The following is a 22,741-nucleotide window of genomic DNA, read 5'->3' as shown; positions in this document are numbered from 1 at the left end:
CCCGGAGTCTTAGACCACCCAGGGTCCGTACATCACCAAAAACCACGTGCACAATTTTTTAGCATAAAGCACTAAACACATGTGAAGTTCAACAACTTCCCTACTCTCATACTGCAGAGTATGCACACTCCTACTAACTTTAACTGTAGGACGCAAACTCCCTACTTTACCTCACATACATCACAATTCACCTTCGATTTGCTCAAGCCTCTGCAAGCGCAACCTACCATTCTCATACTATCACAAGAATGCTGATAACATACCCATCTTTACTAGCGGGATCCAGGATCTGGGAAAGTGATTTCTGGGCTTAAGGGGACATCATCTTTGTTACAATTGCCATTTCAGAAAAACAAAATTCAAGCCTCATAAAAAAATATGAACAACTAACCCTAACTTAAACTACCACCATAACCAATAATCACCACATAACTAACCATCAAGCTGCTACCAAAAACTGTAAGCGCTTGGTCCTTAGTAAGTAAACCTACAAGGGGATGCCTATAGGTCGATGAACCTCTTGGATCGTGTGGAGTATCCTAGTCATGTAGTGACTATCGAGGACAAGAATAATCAGCATAAGCTACCAGTAATAAACATCTTCTCATGAATAACCACAACTCGTTAAGAGTTAACAATTTTTATTTCCCTATTGATTACAATTCTAAATCATCTGTTAGATTAATCTTTATTCAATCAACTCAATTATTAATTTGTTAATGGGAAAAAAACATCATCACATGACTTGAAGAAAACATATATGTAAATGCACCTACAAAAGGAATACCAGCATTGATAGCAGAGTTCAGCAAATAGCTCGTCAGTCATTTGTCACTGTCAACATCACCCCTCTCAGCCTACCTAACCAAGGTTAGCATCAGCATGTGGGGCTTCATGCAAAACAATTTAGAGTAAAACATTAATTTAGAAAAATATCTAAGTGAGAATTTTATAATCAGCACAGTTGGTACCTAGAAGAAAAGATACAAATTGTCAGTCACATTTTCATAGCTACCTATCCACAGGATGGATCAGCAACCGAGTCAGACTTCATCTTCAGGTCATCAATTAGTCAGCCATGCATCAAGCTCACAGAGTATGAGCCCAACGACAGAACCTTGGACAGCGTCTTCTGACGTCATCAATTCACCCCTCGCATCTCCGCATCTCTAGTTTTAGCCCCTTGTCATGACTTTTTATTAGGGTCCCCAGTCCATCCCCCTAATTCCTAATTGGTCAGTCAGTCAGCAGATATGACTTTAGCTTATAGTATTTGTTTACTAAATCTACCAATTTTAATGTCAGTCCTTTCACAAGATGCGGATAGGTCCACTATACGATGTCCTCATCATCCGGCTCTTCAGCTATCTAAATTGTTGCATGTTCCTCTTCAGTCAGTGCCTCCATTGTTTAAGTCCTGGGAAAGTACATTTAGCCTACTCTACACATAATTGTATCAAATTGTCTTCATCTCCTGTCCACTGGTACATTGCAGAAAATTCTAGCTAAGCAACTTTAACATCGGGCAGTTCAGGGTCATAGCAGCCTCTTGCAAACGCGGTTATTATTTCTGTTCTCAGAGTGCGAGGCCTAGGAAGACTACGCCTTGTTTCAGCTAAGTTAGCACTATAAATTAAAGTAAATCATAGGTTATACATCTTTTCATCATGTCCTACAATTTCAGTTATATTAGTACAATTTCGTATACATGGCTGTCATGCCCAGAGGGCACATTTTCAAACGTGCACATTATTTTCTCTGCGATTAATTTCTCTACAAACGTTTCATTATTCAAGCACGTAAACATCATTAATAATTTTCTAATTAGCATATCTGCTTCAACACAAGGGAGCGGGATGTAATAGTGAATTTAGATTTTAGAATCTTGTGAATGGAACGTTTTCTGTCGGCTTACGATCAGAAGCGTTTTGTTCGTTAGGAGCGTGTGTGAGTGCTCCAATAAAGGTTACTTGCTCAAGGACATCGTTGTTCTTGGTATCATTAATTTACTACATTTTGGCGATGATTTATACACCAGGAGCACTCACCACAGACTCGACGATTTTCACCATCTTCAGCACTTTGTAGATGGCAGACGGAGACGGTTTAGGAGTGTTTAGGAGTGTTCCTGCATTCCGGTGATGTTGGATTTCTAGGAGGATAGATTCAAAACTTTCAGGAACTGGAAGTGGTGAGGCAGAAAATTTTTGTTTGACTGAACTGCATACTATTTCTCTGAATTGGCAGTTGTTTGGCAGCCATCTTAGAGACAGTGTTGTTCGTATGAAAGATTAGTAAGAGAACAACGTCATTATCCGGCGGCCATCTTAGGTTAAGAGGTTTTTTTTTTTGGTCTTTTTTTGCAATATCAAAGTGAATTTAAAGGCACATTATTGCAGTTTAAAAAAAATAAAACAAGAAAAAAAACTCTCATTTTTATTTTCTATCCTTGACTATTCAGTCATAATGAATAACATTTGTGGTAATCCTCCTCCGCCATTTTTAAACTCTGCTAATGATGCTACTATAAAATGGGAAAAATGGTTCAGACATTTTAAAAACTACATGTTGGCAATTAATGGAGATTCATTTGAATCACACAGAAAAAAAGCGTTACTACTCAACTTAATTGGCTTGGAAGCTGAAGACATCTTTGAGCATTTACCTCCAGTTCTACCACCATCTGGCACAGACGCCAGAGATTATGACTGTTTTTCAGAAGCTGTAGATAGGTTTAAAAAAAGGTTTTCAGAGGAACCACACATTGTTATGGAAAGGTAAAAGTTATTCACACGTCATCAACAACTTAATGAGTCAGTTGACTCATATATTTCTGCTTTACGAATTTTGGCTGCAGACTGTGAATTTGGAGAAACAGCGGATATTTATATTAGAGATCAGTTAATTATTTTCTGTTCGAATAAAAAGATTCAGGAACAATTGCTTAGACAACGCAATCCCACTTTGAGAGAAGCAATTGACACGGCTAAGAGTGTTGAATGTACAATAACATCTTTCAAAGCCATTAATGTGGATGACATTAACAAAGAAATTGCAGCTGTAGCTTTAAATGATACAGAGAAATATGAGGCTAGTAACAAAGGAACATTTTCTAAAGGAAAACAAGTCAGTATTAACAAACAAATTTCAGGATACAATGTCAGTAAGACATTTTGTGATAAGTGTGGTTCCAAAACACATGCATCTCAATTCAAGTTTTGCCCAGCCAAAGGCAAAGAATGTTTCAAGTGCAAGAAGATTGGTCATTTTGGCAATGTTTTCAGATCGGTAGCCAACAGAAGAATATCTACGCTGGAGGAATCAAAGTTTGATAACGAGATGGAAGATCATTTCGTTCTCAGTCTTAAGGAAAAGGTTTCATGCACAAATAAGTCTGATACAGAAAAGACCAGGAAGGGTATTAACTGCACTGAAATTGACAAAGAACCCTATATTCCACCTGATTGTGAAATCCTCATTGATGGATTGAATGTGAAAGTTTTGGCAGATTCTGGATCACCATATACTATCTTATCAGATCAGTTGTTTAATGAAAACTGGGATGATAAAAAGTTAGAACTAAATGATGTCAAAGTATATGGTTTTGGGGGCAAAGAGATTGATATGCTTGGGTTCTTCATAGCGGATATCAAATTTTTAAACAGGTCAATTATTGGAAAAGTATATGTTGCCATTGATGGGTTACATGTTATTGGTTGGCGTCATCAAAAGAAACTGGGAATGGTGCTCAATCCAAATGCCAAGAATCCAGTGTATCTGTCTGATAATATACAGTCTGTCCAAGTTTTGAACACAAGTACAGATAAGTTGGAGTTGTTATTAGACAAATTTAAAAATTTGTTTAGCAAAGAGTTAGGTAAGGTGACAGGATTTTCACATCACATTCAACTTAAAAAAAATGCTGTTCCTATCAAACACAAATTAAGGCATGTTCCACTTTCGGTCAGTAAGGAGTTATCTGAGATGTTAGTCAGAATGTGTAAGGAGGATATTATTGAGCCTGTTGATGCTGCAGAATGGGTGTCCCCAATTGTTCTGGTGCGGAAAAAATCTGGAGATTTGCGTTTGTGTGCTGATTTAAGATCTGTGAACAAGCAAATTTTGGTGGATTGTTTTACACTTCCACGCATTCAAGAGCTTTTCACAAAGTTAGAGGGTTCTAAAGTTTTTTCAAAGATTGATCTGAAGGCAGCATACCACCAAGTAGAGTTAACTCCTGAATCTCGTTGCATTACCACTTTTATTACTCCAGATGGTGCTTTTCAATATAAACGCATGCCTTTTGGTTTGGCATCAGCTGCTTCTGTTTTTCAAAAATTGATGCATTGTTTATTTAAGGACGTTGGGAATGTCATTGCTTTTCAGGATGATATTTTGATCTACACAGCTACAAAAGAGGAACACTATACGAAGTTGGACAAGGTGATGTCAATCCTAAGTGATAGGGGTATGACGATTCATTTCGACAAGTGTACATTGTTAACTAATGAAATAGACTATTTAGGTCATTCTATTTCAGGAAAAGGTATCACACCTATTAAAAAATCTCTACAGGTGATACAAAACATTGAGGAGCCCAGAAACAAAGACCAGGTTCATTCCTTTTTAGGCCTATGTGAGTACTATGCTAAATTTGTCAAAAAAAATTGCGATTTAGCTATGCCTTTACGTATATTACTTAAGAAAAATGAAACATTTAGGTGGTCTAATGATCAGGCTGATGCTTTCAACAAGTTAAAGAAGTCTATTGTAAATTCGAAACCACTTTCTCCATATTCTGGTGATGCAGTAAATGTTATTACTGTGGATGCAAGTTCAACAGGATTAGGAGCAGTATTAACTCAAGTCAAAGGGAATGTTGAACAAACCATTGCTTTTGGTTCTAGGGCATTGTCTGAAGCTGAGTGTAGGTATTCAACTATTGAACGTGAGGCACTTGCCTGTGCGTGGTCTGTTGAACACTTTAAAATGTATATATGGGGGAAACATTTCAAATTGAGAACTGATCATAAACCACTGATTTCTTTATTATCTAAAAATGGCATGGGTAGAGCGTCTTCAAGACTCATACGTATTTTAGCAAAATTGTATGAATACAATTTTACAGTGTCTTATTTGCCAGGTACAAGGAATACCAGAGCGGATTGTTTATCGAGATTATCTGCCAGTAAGGAAATGTCTATAGATTCTGAAGGGATTGAAGAATGTGTTGTTGCAAGTGTGAAAGATGCAGTATTGTCGATTTCTGAAGTCATTTCAGAAAAAGAATGGGTTTCAGCATATGACAAAGATGAAGTTCTTCGAATTGTGAAGGGTTTTATCATAAAAGGTTGGCCACGAGAGAAATCTTTAACAAAGGATTTACAAGTTTTCTGGAAAGTTAGAAATGAATTGTCCACAGAAAATGATTTGTTACTTAAGGGTGAATGTTTCGTACCTCCTACAGAAATAAGAAGAAAGTTGATTTCTATAGCTCATATTGGACATTTGGGACAATCTGGAACTATTAAAAAATTGAGAGATCAGTTTTGGTGGCCGTACATGGATTCAGAGGTAGTTGTTTTCATTAAGAATTGTTTGTTGTGTCAGGATTCTGATAAAGTTTTGAAGACACAGAAAACTGAGGTTAATGTATTACCGTTTCCAGCACAACCATGGAAGGATTTAGCTATGGATTTACTTGGTCCTTATGAAGGTATTACTTTGGAAAAAGTGTATATATTGGTTATTATTGATTATTTCTCCAAATGGGTTGAGTATAAATGGATTGAGCGACCCAGTACTGATGAGATAATTGAGTTTCTAAACAATTGTTTCGGAAAAGAAGGTTATTCTGATAGTATCACTACTGACAATGGTACACAGTTTACTTCTTCTAAATTACAAGATTTCTTGTCTAATTTAGGAGTTAAACATAAACCAACTGCTTTATATGCACCCAATATGAACGGTTTAGTTGAAAGATTCAATAGAACTTTAGTAGAGGCAGTACAACTGGCTTTAAATGCTAAGATTAATGTTAAGGAACATGTTGCACAAATGATTTGGTCTTATCACTGTACACCTCATTCTTTAACTAAATTTTCACCGTTTTTGATGTTGAAAGGAAGGAAACCAAGACTAGGTCTAAATCCATCTTGGATGTAAAACAATGTACAGATTTATGATATGAATAGAATATACAATGAGGCCAAGGTGAATGTTGAGTTTAAGAACAAAAATAATTGCAAGGAAAATGGACAAAGGAGTCTAAGTTTAAATGTTGATGATTGGGTTAAGATCAAGCTTCCCACACATGTCAGAAAGGGAGAATCAAAGTATTCAAAACCTTGGAAAGTTATTAGGGTTGGGAGGTCTTCAGCTATGTTGAGTAATGGTTCATAGTGGCATTGTTCCAGATTAGCACGTGTAAACTTTGAAGGCTGTCACAAATTAAGTAATCTATCTGATCCTGATTTTGGGTGTGAATCAGTCAAGGCTTATTCAAACAGTAGAACAGGTTATACCGACAATACTTTGTTGGGTCATCGTGAAGAATATAGTTCTTCAAATGTTAATATGAATGAGTTTGGTGTCAGGGCCAGCAGACATAAAAAATTACCAAACAAATACAATGATTACATAATGTATTAGACAACATTTGTTTAGGGTTTTTAAAAAAAATTATATTACGAGGTCTTATCTAATGTAGGAACGTATATTACAAAGTTTATTGCGTTTTTTTTTTTTTTTTTTTTGGTTTTATTCACTTGTTTATTTCATCTTGTTTGTTTGAAAAGAAGGAGATGTGTAAAAGTGAATTTAGATTTTAGAATCTTGTGAATGGAACGTTTTCTGTCGGCTTACGATCAGAAGCGTTTTGTTCGTTAGGAGCGTGTGTGAGTGCTCCAATAAAGGTTACTTGCTCAAGGACATCGTTGTTCTTGGTATCATTAATTTACTACACAGGACTTTAATTGCCGGTATAGGCCAGCTACGAAGGGCTATAAGGCTATTAGAACATTCTGCCGCTAAAGGGCAGAATGTTCTAATAAATAAAACAAAGCCCTCACGGAGCCCGAAGGGATTAAGATCCCCTCAGGCTCCGTGAGGATTTCGTTCACAGCTGTTGCTGTGAACAAAGAACAATGGAATGTTGATGGTCCAGGCTTTTACCAGCCATTAGAAGCCCAGAGCAATCCATTGTCTGCAATGCAGCTCCCAACATTCCAATGTTCTAATATAGCCTTAGAACCCGCCGTAGCGGGCTCTACCGGCTATTAAAGGCCCGCTCCCCGCGTTAAATGCCCGAGCCGAAGGCGAGGGCATTTAACAAGGGAGAGGGACTTTAATAGCCGGTAGAGCCCGCTACGGCGGGTTCTAAGACTATTAGAACATTCTGCCACACAGGGCAGAATGTTCTATTAAAATAAAAATGTTCACAGAGCCCGAGGGGATTAAATTCCCCTCGGGCTCCGTGAGGCTTTGTTCACAGTTGTTGCTGTGAACAAAGCGAACATTGGAATGTTGGCGCTGCGGGCTTTTACCGGCCAGTAAAAGCCCGCAGCACTCCATTGTTTTCAATGGAGCCCCCAGCATTCCAATGTTCTAATCTTGGAAAGATAACTGCAGTGTTTAGGGAAGGGGAGTTATTACATGATCGGGAGAAGATGGGCAGATTGTTTTCTTTTGGTTTGGTCTATTGGTCAAGGATGGAGCTTGAAAGATGAAAGTAATAAAAGTAGATGTACAGGGCCATCTATTCCCTTTGAATGATGGCCATGTCACCTCCATCTCTGCAGAGTATGTCTATATGTGAGGACAAAGCCTATGGGAATTAGGCTACTGAAAAGCAGAGTTTGTGGGGGGCGAGCCATGTTTTGGTGATGAACAGGAGGCCTAAGCTGCAAGATGTGATAAGGTCCACAATTTCTCATGCATGTGCAAACTATACGTTGTTAGACCCGGTTCAGGGATCAAAGGGCAGACTGGTCCTGCTGGGCACCAACCATGGTACTTGATGTTGTGTGCAGCCCGTGTCCTGAGGTGGATCCTACAATGCCTGTGCAAGCTTGGCAAGTGCAACCACTTCCACAGGCAACTGTTACACTACAAGTGAATGTTACATTACAACTGACGTTGAACTGAGTAAATTCAAACCCTACAAGTCTGTGGTGCTATGGGGTTAGGCTCAGGAGGTTATGAATCTTTTGTTACACGCACTGCATGCGCTAGTTGTATACATTTGGTTGTGCTCATGGTTCTCACATGGAGCGCTTGTGGAAGGCACTATAGCTGATCAGTTGCAGCCCGTCCTCTCCGTGAGTGGTCCACTGCAGGTCGAGGGTGGCATGGTCACGAGAACAAACTTCAACCTTTACACTACAAAGACCTATGATTTAAGAGTCAATGTAACATCAAGGTAGCCTTTTAAATGTGTCCGATGTCTCCATAGTCTAAACAGCTCTATGTGATGGATTAGTGGCTTCGATATTTGATTGAACTTTGACTATTATAGGGCACTGGAATTATGGGGTAGGGGAAAGCCAAATTATGTGTCAGGGTTGAGTAACTTATGCAGCAAGAAAAGGCAAATTATGCGAAGTAATGGGGCACAATTTATGATAATATTGTTTCACTGTTTTGTCCTTTTTACACTTGTTACCATTGTCTGGGCATTGACTGCACCTCATTAGTACCAGTTTTACTACCAAATATATTTATAAGCAGCAGAAAGTGATCAGGCAGAGTTTGCAAAGGGTCTTCCACTGCACGGCAACATGTGCACCTGTTTTTTTAGTAACTTCTGAACTGTTTGAGCTAGAAACAGATTGTTTTTATTAAAACCTGCAAATTATGCAGCCAAATGCAGCAAATCTATAACTATACAAAAAATGCCACAGCCACACAATTGCACAATTCTAGTGGCCCAGACTATTAGCAATCATGGATAGATAACCTATTAATTTGGTGGACATTGGATTAGTACTCACGACTATGTAAAGCATGTTCTACTTGTCCATGTCTGTAACCTGGTAAGAGTGGTCCAGGGTGCCAAGGCTTAGAATGACCTTGCTGTGGCAATGAGAATGGAAGACATTTGTCTTGTGCTTTGAGTTGAAAGTGATACAGAGTATTTTGAAAACAATTAAAAGCAGAATTACATGCACTAGAACAGTGGTTCCCAACCTTTTGACTTCTGTGGACCCCCACTTTATCAGTACTGGAACCCGGGGACCCCCACTGAATCATTATTGAAATACGGGGAGCCCCCCCACCCAATGAAGCTGGGGACCTAATCTATTAATGTTATTACATTTTCTGAGCAGTCACGGACCCTCCAAAAGGGTTCGTTGACCCCCAAGGGTCCCCGGACCACAGGTTGGGAACCACTGCACTAGAATCTAAAGTTCAGTCCAGGGGGGATGAACTGATCATGCTCCACTGTGGAGCTCTATTCATTCTCTAGATTTTCATGCATTGATTTTCATGTATTTCAGGCAGTGCTTAATTTGTCAATAAAAACGTGCCTGTGCCCAAAGCCCTCCTCTTAAACATGCAACTGCTGCAATTAAATGTGCAAGCACTAAATACTGAGGCAGCATAATCCTGAAGCCATCTCGGGCCTCTTTAATCCATTTAAAGCCACTCAGTGCCCCTTTAACACACTGTTGCAGCTTTCTGCTTCTCACATTGTGATGCGTTTTCGTTTTTCGCTTTCGTCTTTCCCATACATGTCTTTTTCTCACAGTAAATGCTTCAGGCAGAAAAATAAGTGCCGGCCCTCAAAAAAAAGTGATGGTGCTCTGCACCGGAAACAACAAGCACAAATTAAGCACTGATTTCAGGTCAGACGCACACTATGGCTTAAAATGCATTCCCCGCAGCACCCTCCACCTCTGTGAGAATCACACACTATTCCTTTCAGTGCTAAAGCACTGCTTCTGGGCCTCAGGTCTTTGGAACATGCAGGCTTCAAAGATTTAATTTCAGAAATTGGTAGCAACTTACTCAAAGGGACCACAACGGTGATGACTAGGATGACAAAAATCACCAGAGCAGTGGTAAAAAGCCACCAACGATCTTTGAAACTTTTTAGCAACTGGAGAAGAAATCTGACAACTGAAATAAAATTTAAGAGAAAAAAAAAAAGATTAATGAGGTTATGTTTATGGTGATTCCATAACTTTTTGGGGTGATGCTGCTCTCATGTTTTTTTTGTTTTTTTTTAGGGTTGGCCTAGTCACTGCTTTAGGTGCATCACCAACATCATGCAATTAAAAAAACACACACACATATGTGCGCCTGCGTCAACAAACAAGTGCGCTTCAGTGCCGGAGCCAGTGGTTACAGATGTTACCAATGGATTTTATTTCTATCTTTTACATTTTTTATCCTTCATTTGTGTTTAAGCTAAGTCACGAGGTTTCATAATGCCTTCAGTACTTTTTCGTGGCACCAATGAGAACCGTACACCCCACACACATGTACTCACATACCTCCCAGGCTCCTCGCACACGCATGAGCGGCCTCCTCTCCAGGCACAGAGGTAGCAGGGGACCTATGACCCTCTTTCTGTAGATTAATGCTGCAGTTACTTACCAGTAATTGCATTACTTGGACTCCTACCCTCGCTGTAATGCATTACATAGTGAAGCAGCCCTGTCTCCTCTCTAGGCGCAAGGGGAGCAGGGGACCTATGACCCTCTTACTGTAGATTACTGCTTCAGTTACTTACCAGTAATTGCATTACTTGGACTCCTACCCTCGCTGTAATGCGTTACACAGTGAGGTAGTCCTGCCTCCTCTCCAGGCGCAGAGGGAGCAGGGGACCTATGACCCTCTTTCTGTAGATTACTGCTTCAGTTACTTACCAGTAATTGCATTACTTGGACTCCTACCCTCTTTGTAATGCGTTACTCAGTGAGGTAGTCCTACCTCCTCTCCAGGCGCAGAGGGAGCCGGGGACCCAGTGACCCTCTTTCTGTAGATTACTGCTTCAGATACCAGTAATTGCATTACTTGGACTCCTACCCTCGCTGTAATGCGTTACACAGTGAGGTGGTCCTGCCCCCTCTCCAGGCGCAGAGTGACCAGGGGACCTACTGACCCTCTTTCTGTAGATTAATGCTTCAGTTACTTACCAGTAATTGCATTACTTGGACTCCTACCCTCGCTGTAATGCGTTACACAGTGAGGTAGTCATGCCTCCTCTCCAGGCGCAGAGTGAGCAGGGGACCCAGTGACCCTCTTCCTGTAGATTACTGCTTCAGTTACTCACCAGTAATTGCATTACTTGGACTCCTACCCTCGCTGTAATGCGTTACATAGTGAGGCCGTCCTGCCTCCTCTCCAGGCGCAGAGGGAGCAGGGGACCCAGTGACCCTCTTTCTGTAGATTAATGCTTCAGTTACTTACCAGTAATTGCATTACTTGGACTCCTACCCTCGCTGTAATGCGTTACATAGTGAGGCAGTCCTGCCTCCTCTCCAGGCGCAGAGGGAGCAGGGGACCAATGACCCTCTTTCTGTAGATTAATACTTCACTTACTTACCAGTAATTGCATTACTTGGACTCCTACCCTCGGTGTAATGCGCTACATAGTGGGGTGGTCCTGCCTGAGGTGCACCAAGCCACAGAAACTGTTTCACATAAAAGCCCCCCCAACATATTCTATTTGTACCGAGCCACATACTGCAGGGTGTGGCATGAGTAACAGGGTGGGAGGGGGAGAAGTAATAAATGAAAGTGGGAGTAAGAGTCTGAGTAATGCAAGTACTGATATGTGATATTTAGGACTACCTCCTCCTCACTTAAATTATCACATAGTGAGCTTTACCCAAGCAACTACGAGGGCAAGTCCAATTTAATGATCTGATTTTTTATTCAACATAAAGGCTTTAAACATATTTATTCCATAGGAAAAGAAACCTTTACCCAAAAACATCCTTTACATTCACATTTGACATTATTCTACAAAGCCTCGGAAAGTTGTAAGGGGAGGCACGTGTAGTTGATGCTCTTAGAGCCTCCGCCAAGGAATCGGGAAATACGACCCCAATACGACCCCCCAGGCAGGTGTCTTGGAGAGAAGTGCCGCTAATGCCAGGTTAAAAGTGCGGACTCTCCTCAGAAGAATGTCGTCTTCTGGTACTCGTGCCTAATAATGTACTTACCGGGTAGGGCACTGGCCGTGTCCCCGACACCACCACCCCACCCCAGAGGGGAAAGGGTTAAGATCCCCTTGGAGCACACCCAAAACTCACCTGTGGCTCGTCTGTGGGTTGCTGGTGCTCCTCAATGGCTGCGAAGAGACCGCGGGTCTCCTCGGAAGGCACTGATGCCAACCTTGGCACTGCCCTGGTACCGCTCCTGCCAGGGGCCGGGTCTCCTCTGAGGGCACTGCCACCGACCATGACACGGCCCTGGACTGTGGTACCACTCCTGCCAGGGGCTGAGTCTCCCTGAAAGGCACTGCCACCGACCTTGGCACAGCCCCGGAACTTAGTAGCACTCCTGCCAGGGGCTGCGTCTCCTCGTAGGGCACTGCAACCGACCTTGGCACTGCCCGGACCCTATTACCGCTCCTGCCAGGGGCCGAGTCTCCTCAGAGGTCACCGCCACCGACCTTGGCACTGCCCCGGGCCCAGGTACCGCTCCTGCTAGGGGCCTGGTCTCCTCGGAGGGCACTGCTTCCAACCCTGCCCCAGGCCCTCCGGCTGTAGACAGGCATGGGATCAATTCTAAGGGCTGCTCCATTGCTTCGGACAAACTTCTCTCACTAGCATGCAGGTACATTCTCCTTGTGAGTCCACCGAGGCGCTAGGATCTGTTCCTCGCCGGCTCCAGGTCTGGCCTTTGAAACCCCTCTCCAGGCGCCGCCCCCTTAATTGGTCAGAACTGAATCCTTACCCACTGTCTTCGGATGCTTGCGCCTAGCATCTTACCCGTGTCTTCTGGTATTCGGGCCCTAGTATCGCATCTCCCCGGATGGCACAGCAGTGTGTATCCTGGTTCTCGCGCCCTAGTAGCGCATCACCTCAGATGGCAGTGCCAGTGTGTCTCCTGGTACTCGGGCCCTAGTAGCGCATCTCCTCAGATGGCACTGCAGTTTGTCTCCTGGTACTCTGGCCCAGGTAACGCATCTCCTCAGATGGCAGTGCCAGTGTGTCTTCTGGTACCTGCGCCCTAGTAGCGCACCTGCTAAGTCTCCTCATCTATTCTGCAGGGTCTCCTCGGATGGCACTGGGGCTGTGTCTTCTGGTACCCGCGCCCTAGTAGCGCATCTGCAGGGTCTCCTCGGATGGCACTGCCAGTGTGTCTCCTGGTACCCGCGCCCTAGTAGGGCACCTGCAGGATCTCCTCGGATGGCACTGGGGCTGTGTCTTCTGGTACCCGCGCCCTAGTAGCGCACCTGCAGGGTCTGCTCGGATGGCACTGCCAGTGTGTCTCCTGGTACTCGGGCCCTAGTAGCGCACCTGCAGGGTCTCCTCGGATGGCACTGAGGCTGTTTCTTCTGTTTTCTGTGCCCTAGTAGGGCACCTGCAGGGTCTGCTCGGAGGGCACTGGGGCTGTGTCTCCTGGTACCCCCGCCCTAGTACCGCACCTGCAGTGTCTCCTCGGATGGCACTGGGGTTGTGTGTTCTCGTGCCCGGGCCCTAGTAGCGCATGTGGTGAGTCTCCTCGGATGGCACTGGGGCTGTGTCTTCCTTGTACCCACGCCTTAGTAGCGCCCCTGCAGGGTCTCCTCGGAGGGCACTGGGGCTATGTCTTCTAGTACCTGCACCTTAGTAGCGCACCTGCAGGACCTGCTCGGAAGGATGTTGTCTTCTGATGCTCATGCCTAGTAATGTGCCTGCCGGGTTGGGCACTGCCCGTGCCCCCACCACACCCCAGAGGGGATAGGGTGAGGGTCCCCTTGGACCCCAAACTCACCTGTCCTCCAACCCCGAGCGGCAGTGTCGGGGGCGGCTCCGGGCTCGTCTGTGGGTGTCTGGTGCTCTTCAATGGCTGCGAAGAGGCGCCGGGTCTCCTCGGAGGGCACTGATGCCGACCTTGGCACTGCCCTGGGCCCTTGTACCGCTCCTGCCAGGGGTCGGGACTCCTCCGAGGGTACTGCCACCATCCTTGGCACTCCCCTGGACCCTAGTACCGCTCCTGCCAGGGGCTGAGTCTCCTTGGAGGGCACTGCCACTGTCCTTGGCACGGCCCCAGGCCCTAGTACCGCTCCTGCCAGGGGCCGGGTCTCCTCCCAGGGCACTGATGCCACTGCTTCCAACACTGCCCCGGGCCCTGCGGCTGCAGACATGCAGGGGGTCACCTCTGAGGGCTGCTCCAATACTTCAGACAAACTTCTCTCGCTAGCGCGCAGGTACATTCTCCTCGTGAGTCCACCGTGGCGCTAGGATCTGTTCCTCGCCGGCTCCAGGTCTGGCCTTTGAAACCCCTCTCCAGGCGCCGCCCCCTTAATTGGTCAGAACTGAATCCTTACCCACTGTCTTCGGATGCTTGCGCCTAGCATCTTACCCGTGTCTTCTGGTATTCGGGCCCTAGTATCGCATCTCCCCGGATGGCACTGCAGTGTGTATCCTGGTACTCGGGCCCTAGTAGCGCATCACCTCAGATGGCAGTGCCAGTGTGTCTCCTGGTACTCGGGCCCTAGTAGCGCATCTCCTCAGATGGCACTGCAGTTTGTCTCCTGGTACTCTGGCCCAGGTAACGCATCTCCTCAGATGGCAGTGCCAGTGTGTCTTCTGGTACCTGCGCCCTAGTAGCGCACCTGCTAAGTCTCCTCGGATGGCACTGCCAGTGGGTCTCCTGGTACTTGGGCCCCAGTAGCGCATCTCCACGGATGGCACTGCAGTGTGTATCCTGGTGCTCTGGCCTGAGTATTGTATCTCCTGGGATGGCACTGCCAGTGTGCCTTCTGGTACCTGCGCCCTAGTGGCACACCTGCTAAGTCTCCTCAGATGACACTGCTGCTGTTCTTGGCACTTCGCCATGCCGAAGTAGCGCACCTGCCAGGGGCCGTGTCTCCTCCGATGGCACAGATGCCACTGCTTCCAACACTGGCCCAGACCCTTCGGCTCCGGACAGACAGAGGGTCACCCCGGGGGCTGCTTCACCCCTCCGGACACTGCCCTCAAACTTCTCGCGCACGGTGGTGCATCCACCGACGAACTAGGGCTCAGTGTTAGGTGCAGCGTCGGCCCCTTCGATGTCTGCACTCCCTCCCCCTACCAGGACACTGCCCTGGCAGAGCTCGTCTCTGTCCCCTGTCCCCAACAGGACACTGCCCTGGCAGAGCTCGTCTCTGTCCCCTGTCCCCACCAGGACACTGCCCTGGCAGAGCTGGTTGTCTCCACCCCCTGTCTGCACCAGGACACTGCCCTGGCAGAGCTCATCTCTGCCCCAGTCCCCACCAGGATACTGCCCTGGCAGAGCTCGTCTTCCGTCCCCTGTCCCCCCCAGGACAGTGCCCTGGCAGAGCTCGTCGTCTCCACTCCTCTCCCCACCAGGACACTGCCCTGGCAGAGTTTGCTGAACGAGGTTTAAGAACTTTCTGTAACAAAGGGGCGTCTTTAAAGGGCTGGGGCGTGGCCTGTGAATAGGTAACCCCGGTCCCAGCGAGGACTGATCTGATCAAAGTGGCGCTGGGAGGGGGTGGGGTCAGCACACACCTGTTCCTGCCCCCCCCCCCCCCCCCCCCCTCACCCTGTGCTTCCACTGGATGTGTCGAGGAGCACAGGCGCATCTGAAGGAAGCGTCCTCACCGCTACAGATCTGGTCACCGCTGCAGCATTCGGCACCTCTACTCTGCCTTGAAGCACTGAGGCGACCCCGCTCCTCTTTCTCGTGATTTACTGCTGCTGTCACTCGCTTTATATCGCTTCGACAACACTACACAAGTTTAGAACAGAGATAAGTAACACGCACAGTACACCGGTAATCTCACCCGCCAGGAACTCACCCCACTACCAATGGGGGGTCATGGGGAAGGCACGGCCAAAGAGCAGAACTCGGTATGTACTAAGCACTCTAGAACCACAAAGTGAAACAAGTTTAAGGGGCGTGGCCCATGTAATTAGGGGCGTGGTTTAAAGTGTGAGCACAGAATGCTTCCTGGCCCATATTTCGATGCATCTCTGAAGGTTTTGTTAGATTACACAGGAGTAAACATGCGCCTATGACCAGCCAAAGATTACTCCTTCTTCGCTGTTGAGGATACACGAGTGAGGAGTATTTGTTGTGAATAATTACAACTCAAGAGGTTTAAATTCTGAAAATATCAGAAAAGGAATTTAATATTACTGAGTTACTGAGCCTGGGAGAGCGATGGTAGACTTCGGAGTTGTTCCTTCACTGGAGTACTCACTCCTCTTCTCAGTACTTTCTTCTTCAGTCTCGTATTCTGCCCCCCACCTCCATCTCCCCATATCTTTCTGAATTTCGCCATCTTCATATCACACGTGTCCTCTCTTTCCCGGACTATAAACACAGCAGTCAGTATTTCTCCATACCTGGTACCTGCGACCTCCGACCTCTGCACATTGGAGAGGGTAAGGACTGGATGACCACGTGCACTCAAGGCCGTCAGGTGTCCGCCGCGAGCTCGACGTGAACTCCTCGTACTTGTGTCAGTGAAAGCTCCGATCTACACTTCACTCCTTGCCTCCTGCGGATTACTCACTCGGGGCTCGTGCGCTCTCCAGGGGACGGGGGCGGCCCTGGCATTACTTTACAATGTTTGTAGTGACACTGGCTTTGGAGATACGTGCCAGAAGTCTGTGCCCAGCATACCGGAATGGCCAATGCTTGAAATGGAAAAATTAAGCACTTTCTCAGAAGTGCCGGTACTCTCCAATTAAAAGTATTACGTTTTTCTTGAGATGTACCGGTACTCAGTACTGGACAGTACCGGCCCATTTGAAGCACTGGGAATGACACAAAAACGAGCTTGCAAGGTCTGGGAAACAGACAAGTGAGGCCTCTGTGGAAACACCGGAAGTACCGGCTGGTAAAGAGAGATGTCTGTACTCCTCCTGGACCGTACCTCTGACCCAGCAGGGGGCAGTCAGGCCACCCCGAGATTGCCTCGAGGAGCAGTGTACGTTTGGGGGGGCGGTGACTGCCTTTCCTGGGTGCTGAGTGGGGGCAAGAGGTGGGTCGGTTCCAGGGGGTGTCGTTGTAATGATGCGTTCAGCCTATCTGAAGAGCGTGAGGAAAGGTCAGGAGAGGGTCCTCATACTGCTGTGGGCATCAGTGGTTCCTCTGATTGCTACAGAGAACTGAGGCGTCCACCCAGGGATGAGGTCAGGGCATGAGTGTGGGGAAACCTCAGACTCTAAACCTAATCCCACCACCACAATGGGTCAAGTTGTGTCTCTTCCTGCCAAGTTAAAAGAGTTTCTATCATACAAAGATTTCCGTGCAACTTAAATGTAATCTTTTCTTTGTGTTTCCATCTGTCGCCCTGATCCCTTCCCTCTTACTTGTTGTGCTGTGAAGGTTTTTCCTTTGGTAACAATGTTTTGTTTAAGGGTAGAATAGTGTGTAGTGTTGTGTAAGCCTTCATTGTGCTGGGTACGGGTTGGAAATCATCGCTTTCCAAGATGGGGGTGTTCGGAGCATGGGATCCCACAGAAGGCAGCTCCTGTCTGCACAGGGCAGGCGCTGCTGTAAATAAAGTAGACTTACCTGCATTCTTGGCGCTACAGTCCCTACAACAGACTAGGTTTGCATTTACATACTTCAAGATGGTACATGAGTGGTACTGGGCCCTGTACTGGCTCCATGAGTGATTTGTGACAGATTATCCCTGCAAGGCCCTTTTCTCCACTCATACTGGTTGCTATTGGTGGAGAATGCAATGTTAAGCAGTTACATCTTCCATCCACCTGGAGATTTACTGCTGCCCCGCCCCTGGATGAGAGGGTATCCAGCCTTCCATGCATCATGTGACCTGAAAGAATTCTCAGTACATTACAAGACCAGATGCCCAGTTTTGAGTGAATGTTGGACCAATTCTTGGCCTCTTCTATGGCCTCATAGACACCTGTTGTTGCTCATAGCGTTCTTGGTGTCTTGATTTCTGCGTTACAGCGTAAGCCATCTCCTTTAACAACACTTTCCTGATTCTTGGCAAATAAACCAATAGTATTTTGCTCCTAAACTCTGAGTACATAGAAATGGCTTTAGCCTGCTACTTACCACCCTAATCTGCAATACCCCCTTGTAAAATGTATCCCTCTCTGCCCTTTTCCCTTTCATGCATTCCTGTTTGCAATGACAATCTGTGTGTTGTAGGTGATGTGGTATTATAGGTAGTGCTTCAGATATGTAATATTCATACTAAAAACTCTGAATATTTAATTAGCCTCTGTTTGCATTAGATACCACAATGTATACATCTCTAAAATGTATAAAAACAAACAACTGTAGGGCCAGGAGGATCCGTAGAACTTGGGCTAGAAAGGTGAGGAGTTAGCACTTCAAGACCAGGCACAGAAGGACCGGATGTAGGAGGACCCGGAGAAAGAGCAGAGATGGAAGAAGGGAGACCAAGAAGGCCAAGAGGACCAGGAGCATCAAGACCAGGAGACAGGGGCAGCTCCTTTGCTCTGGTGAAGGAGCGTCACCCCCCTGGCCTAGAGCCAGGAGATGAAAAGTGAAAAGATAGTCCCACTATTGCTTCATTTTTCATCTGCTGGGTCGGTACAGTGAGGGGCAGGGCTGGGCCACGGGAGGTGCGGATGAGGAGAGAGTGCACCGAGGTGCGCATCTGTTTGGCTGTCTGCCTGAGGCCGGCCAAATACACATGCGCACTTAGGTTTCTCCAGCCCGGCTGTGTTGAGTAGCTGTGCTGGAGAACCTGCACAGGCTCCGGGCTGTGTCTGAGCGGCAGTCACTGGGCTCAGACCAATCCTGATGCTGCTTACATGCTATGTTTAGCATGAAAGCAGCACCATGATTGCTGGGTAACCTGTGCTGGTGTCCCAGTGAATGCTGGGACACCACATGGAGGGAAGAGGAGCACAAGGTGGCAGGAGACTGAGGTGGCGGTAAGGTACATTTTTTTATTGTTTTCCCACCTCTGTCTCCATTCCATCTCCACCGCCCCCCCCCCCCCCCTTTAAGATTTGTGGCAGATGCCGCTGCTAGGAGAGAAAGCAGAAGAAGCACCAGCAGACAGACCAGGAGGACGAGGAGCCGTGTCTGCTCAAGGACAAGGAAGGAAGATCATGAGAAGGGCTGGGGGGGGTCAGGACCAGAAGATCAGGACTAGTAGAAAAATGATCAGTGGATAGAGAAAGGCCATGATTCTGAGGAGAACCAGAAGGATCAGGACGGATCCAGACCCTAGAGGAGAACTGGAAGAAGCAGGAGGAACATCAGGAGGAAGGCTAGCATGGGAAAGAAGAGAAAACAGGCCCCCCCCCCATTGCCATACTCGTAAGTAGGGCCGCCGTATTGCCTGTGTACCCTGGGAGTGCTCTGCATGGAGCTCAGGACCACTACAGGCATATCCATGTCACAGTATTTTTTTTTACCATTACTGCTACATACATTTGTCAGGAGACAAATCCGTCACACACGGCTGTGGACACATTGGCACCACAGACATTGCACACATACACAACTGTCATTGTGCTGTCATCATTCATTGCAAAATGAATGCTGGCACCACAATGATGGTACACTCACACTGGACAACGGTGTCCATGTGTGTGTATTGCAAGGGTACCTGTACGGATAGGTTTGTGCTATCTGTTGTGTATGTGAGTCAGTGCGTGTAGGTGTGTGTGTGTGCACGGATTGGCTGTTTGAGGTGGAGAGACCTGGAGTGGGTGATGTGGTTGTATTTGTATGTGTGTCACTTGCATGTTAGACTGATGTTGCGTAAGTTATGTTACCGTGTGACACATTCAGGTGAGTGTTGTTCTGTAGTGGATGTGTTTGTGATGTGTGTAGTTGTGCTTGCGTGTGTAGATGAGTATGTAGTATTGTTTGTTGTGGTAGTTGTGGTTGTCGAGTGTGGGTGCAGTGTCAATGGTGTGTGTATGTTGTTTCATGGATGTATGTCAATGTGTGTTTTCGGCACATACAGGTTGTATTGTGTTGGAATTGTAATGGATGATGGTGTGTATGTAGTGTGTTGTGTGAAGCGTAGGGGGACACATATGGATAAGGTATTGTGTGTGTCACTTACCTCTATTCCATAGCCACTGTCTTTGTGCATCCTGCCGCCATCTCACTCCGTCAGGAAGCCGCCGCCAGTCCACCACCTGCAGAGCTGTAACATCTAAATATGGCGGTTTTCTCAGGTCCGCCAACGATGAGGCTGCGCGGTACCACCAAGACCTAAATCAGGCGCTAAGTCGGTTTCTAAGCATGATCAGATTGCCGCTACACTCTATGGATTTCCTGACTTGACCTCGATATGAAGGGGCATATTCACAAACCCCTGGCGCCACCTTAGCGTGTGGGGTTAAGGAGGTATTTTCCTTGCGCCTTATTTACAAAGTGGCTCAGTGCAAGCATTGCGCCACTTTGTAACCGCTTGTGCCGCATTATGTCTGCGTTATGTAAGTGGGGTGTTCACCCGTTAGGAGGCCCGTTAAAATGGCGCAGTGACATTTACAAGCTGTCAATGCGCCATTTCTAGCAAAATATTGGCTGCCTAAGGCAGGCGTTAAAATGATAATCTCATTGTTTTCAAGGGGCCGCCCTTCACTTTGGAGGATTCATTTGGATAATATTTGGTGCTAAACCTGTAAAGCGCCACAATAGGGTGAACATTTTTGACGCCGTTGTCTTAACGTGCGCCCTATTGTAAATACAGCGCACACATGGGGCGTCATTACAAGCTTGGCGGGCGGCGGTATCGGCCGCACTCCCGCGGGCCCCATTACAACATCCCCGCTGGGCTGGCGGGCGCAAACCTAGTTTACGCCCGCCAGCCCAGCGGGGATGAGGCCGCAACATAGGAGCCGGCTCCTAATGGAGCCGGCGGTGTTGCGGCCGTGCGACGGGTGCAGTAGCACCCGTCGCGCTTTTCACTGTCTGCTATGCAGACAGTGAAAAGCTGCACGGGGCCCTGTTAGGGGGCCCCTGCCCTGCCCTGCACTGCCCATGCCAGTGGCATGGGCAGTGCAGGGGCCCCCAGGGGCCCCAGGACTCCCCTTACCGCCAGCCTCTTCCTGGCGGTGAAAACCGCCAGAAACAGGCTGGCGGTAGGGGAGTCATAATCCCCAGGGCAGCGCTGCTTACAGCGCTGCCCTGGACGGATTATCATCGCTGGGGCTAAAACGGCGGGAAACCGCCGGCCCCGGCGGTGCGACAATGACGCTACCGCCGCGGTCATAACACGGGTCTCCGTACCGCCAGCCTGTTGGCAGTACAGACGCCACATTACCCCTGCGTCGTAATGACCCCCATGGTGTCCTGGGGGGTGGGCGCCACAAAGGTGGTGCATCATCGATGGTGCGCCACTTTCTTGTAAATATGCAACAAATCTTACTATTTCTGCATTTCAGAGGGCGGTGTTGACAGCCGCCCCCACCTCCACCCCTTGTTGGACCCATCATGGAAGTGAGATCTGTGAGCTACGGGCGCAGCTACAAAGAGAAACGAGTCTGGAGTAGTCCGGAAACACCGACGTCGGCAGAGACCAAACTCAGGAGGAAAGTCACAGAGACAGACCCTGCAGCCCCTCCCGACCAGTTCACGCCTCCACCACCCCGAACCATTTGCAATATTTGCTGAAGCGCAGGTTGTGTTGGCGCTGGGTTTTGGGGATACCTGGCAAAACAGTGGCACGAGCCCCGCACAGAAATGGTATGACCCGGACTGGGGAAACATTAACAAGTGATTCACACTCTGTGGTGTAAACCCGGAAGCTCCGATCGGACCCGGGACGGATGTTCTGTTCACGTGGAGGAACCGAACCGCTCACAGACCCATCAAGGGGGTAACCGGGGTATCTCGAGGAGCGAAATATACGAGGGGGGGGGACAGTGCAGAGCTGCGTGAGAGAGGAGGGGACTGCTCGGGGGGTGTAAAAAGGAAAGAGAGGGAGGCCAGAGGGAGAAGGGAGGTTTTAGGGAGGGACTAAAGTAGGGAACGCGGTGAGTGGGGTAAAAAGGAGAGCAGGGTGTAGGAGGGAGAAAGGAGAGTTTAGGGAGGGAGTAATGTAGAGAACACGGTGGATGGTGTGAAAAAAGGAAAGAGCGGATATCAGAAGGAGAAAGAAGAGTATGGGGGGAGTAAAGTCGGGAAGGCGGTGGGGGAGGGTGAAAAAAGTAAAGAGCGGGATGGCTGAGGGAGGGTATATAATGAGGGAGTAAAGTAGAGAATGCGGTGGGTGGGGGTGAAAAAAGGAAAGAGCGGATGTCCGAAACCAGTGCTTAATTTGTGCTTGTTGTTTCCGGTGCTGAGCACCAGCACTTATTTTTTTAGGACCGGGGCTTATTCTTCTGCCTCAAGCATTTGCTGCGAGCAAAAGACACATGGGGAAGACGGAGGAAGAGAATAACGAAAAAGAGTCACAAAGGTTGAAAGCTGCAAAAGTGAGCTGAAGGGGTGGGGAATGGCTCTAAATGGATTGAAGAGGCCTGAGATGGCTTCAGGATGACGCTGCGTCAGTATTCTATGCTCGCACATTTAAATACAGCAGCCACTTGTTTCAAGGGGAGGTCTTTGGGCACCGGCACCTTCTTATTTACAAATTAAGCACTGTCCG

General features: G+C 47.0%; 1 long non-coding RNA gene across 1 annotated transcript; it reads right to left on the bottom strand.

Moving 5' to 3' along the window:
• Positions 1 to 801: 801 nt before the first annotated feature.
• On the bottom strand, positions 802 to 20,916 carry LOC138303622 (uncharacterized). Its single transcript, XR_011205430.1, has 4 exons — positions 20,210 to 20,916; positions 10,012 to 10,122; positions 2,049 to 2,152; positions 802 to 1,626 (listed from the first exon to the last, which is right to left on the bottom strand). It is a non-coding gene; the product is annotated as an uncharacterized lncRNA (long non-coding RNA).
• Between the last annotated feature and the right edge of the window lie 1,825 nt (positions 20,917 to 22,741).

This window comes from Pleurodeles waltl, chromosome 7, assembly GCF_031143425.1.
Source record: "Pleurodeles waltl isolate 20211129_DDA chromosome 7, aPleWal1.hap1.20221129, whole genome shotgun sequence".
NCBI classification, from domain to species: Eukaryota; Metazoa; Chordata; class Amphibia; order Caudata; family Salamandridae; genus Pleurodeles; species Pleurodeles waltl.
The sequence above is the reverse complement of the archived record's forward strand: the minus strand, read 5'-3'. Positions and strand labels throughout refer to the sequence as shown.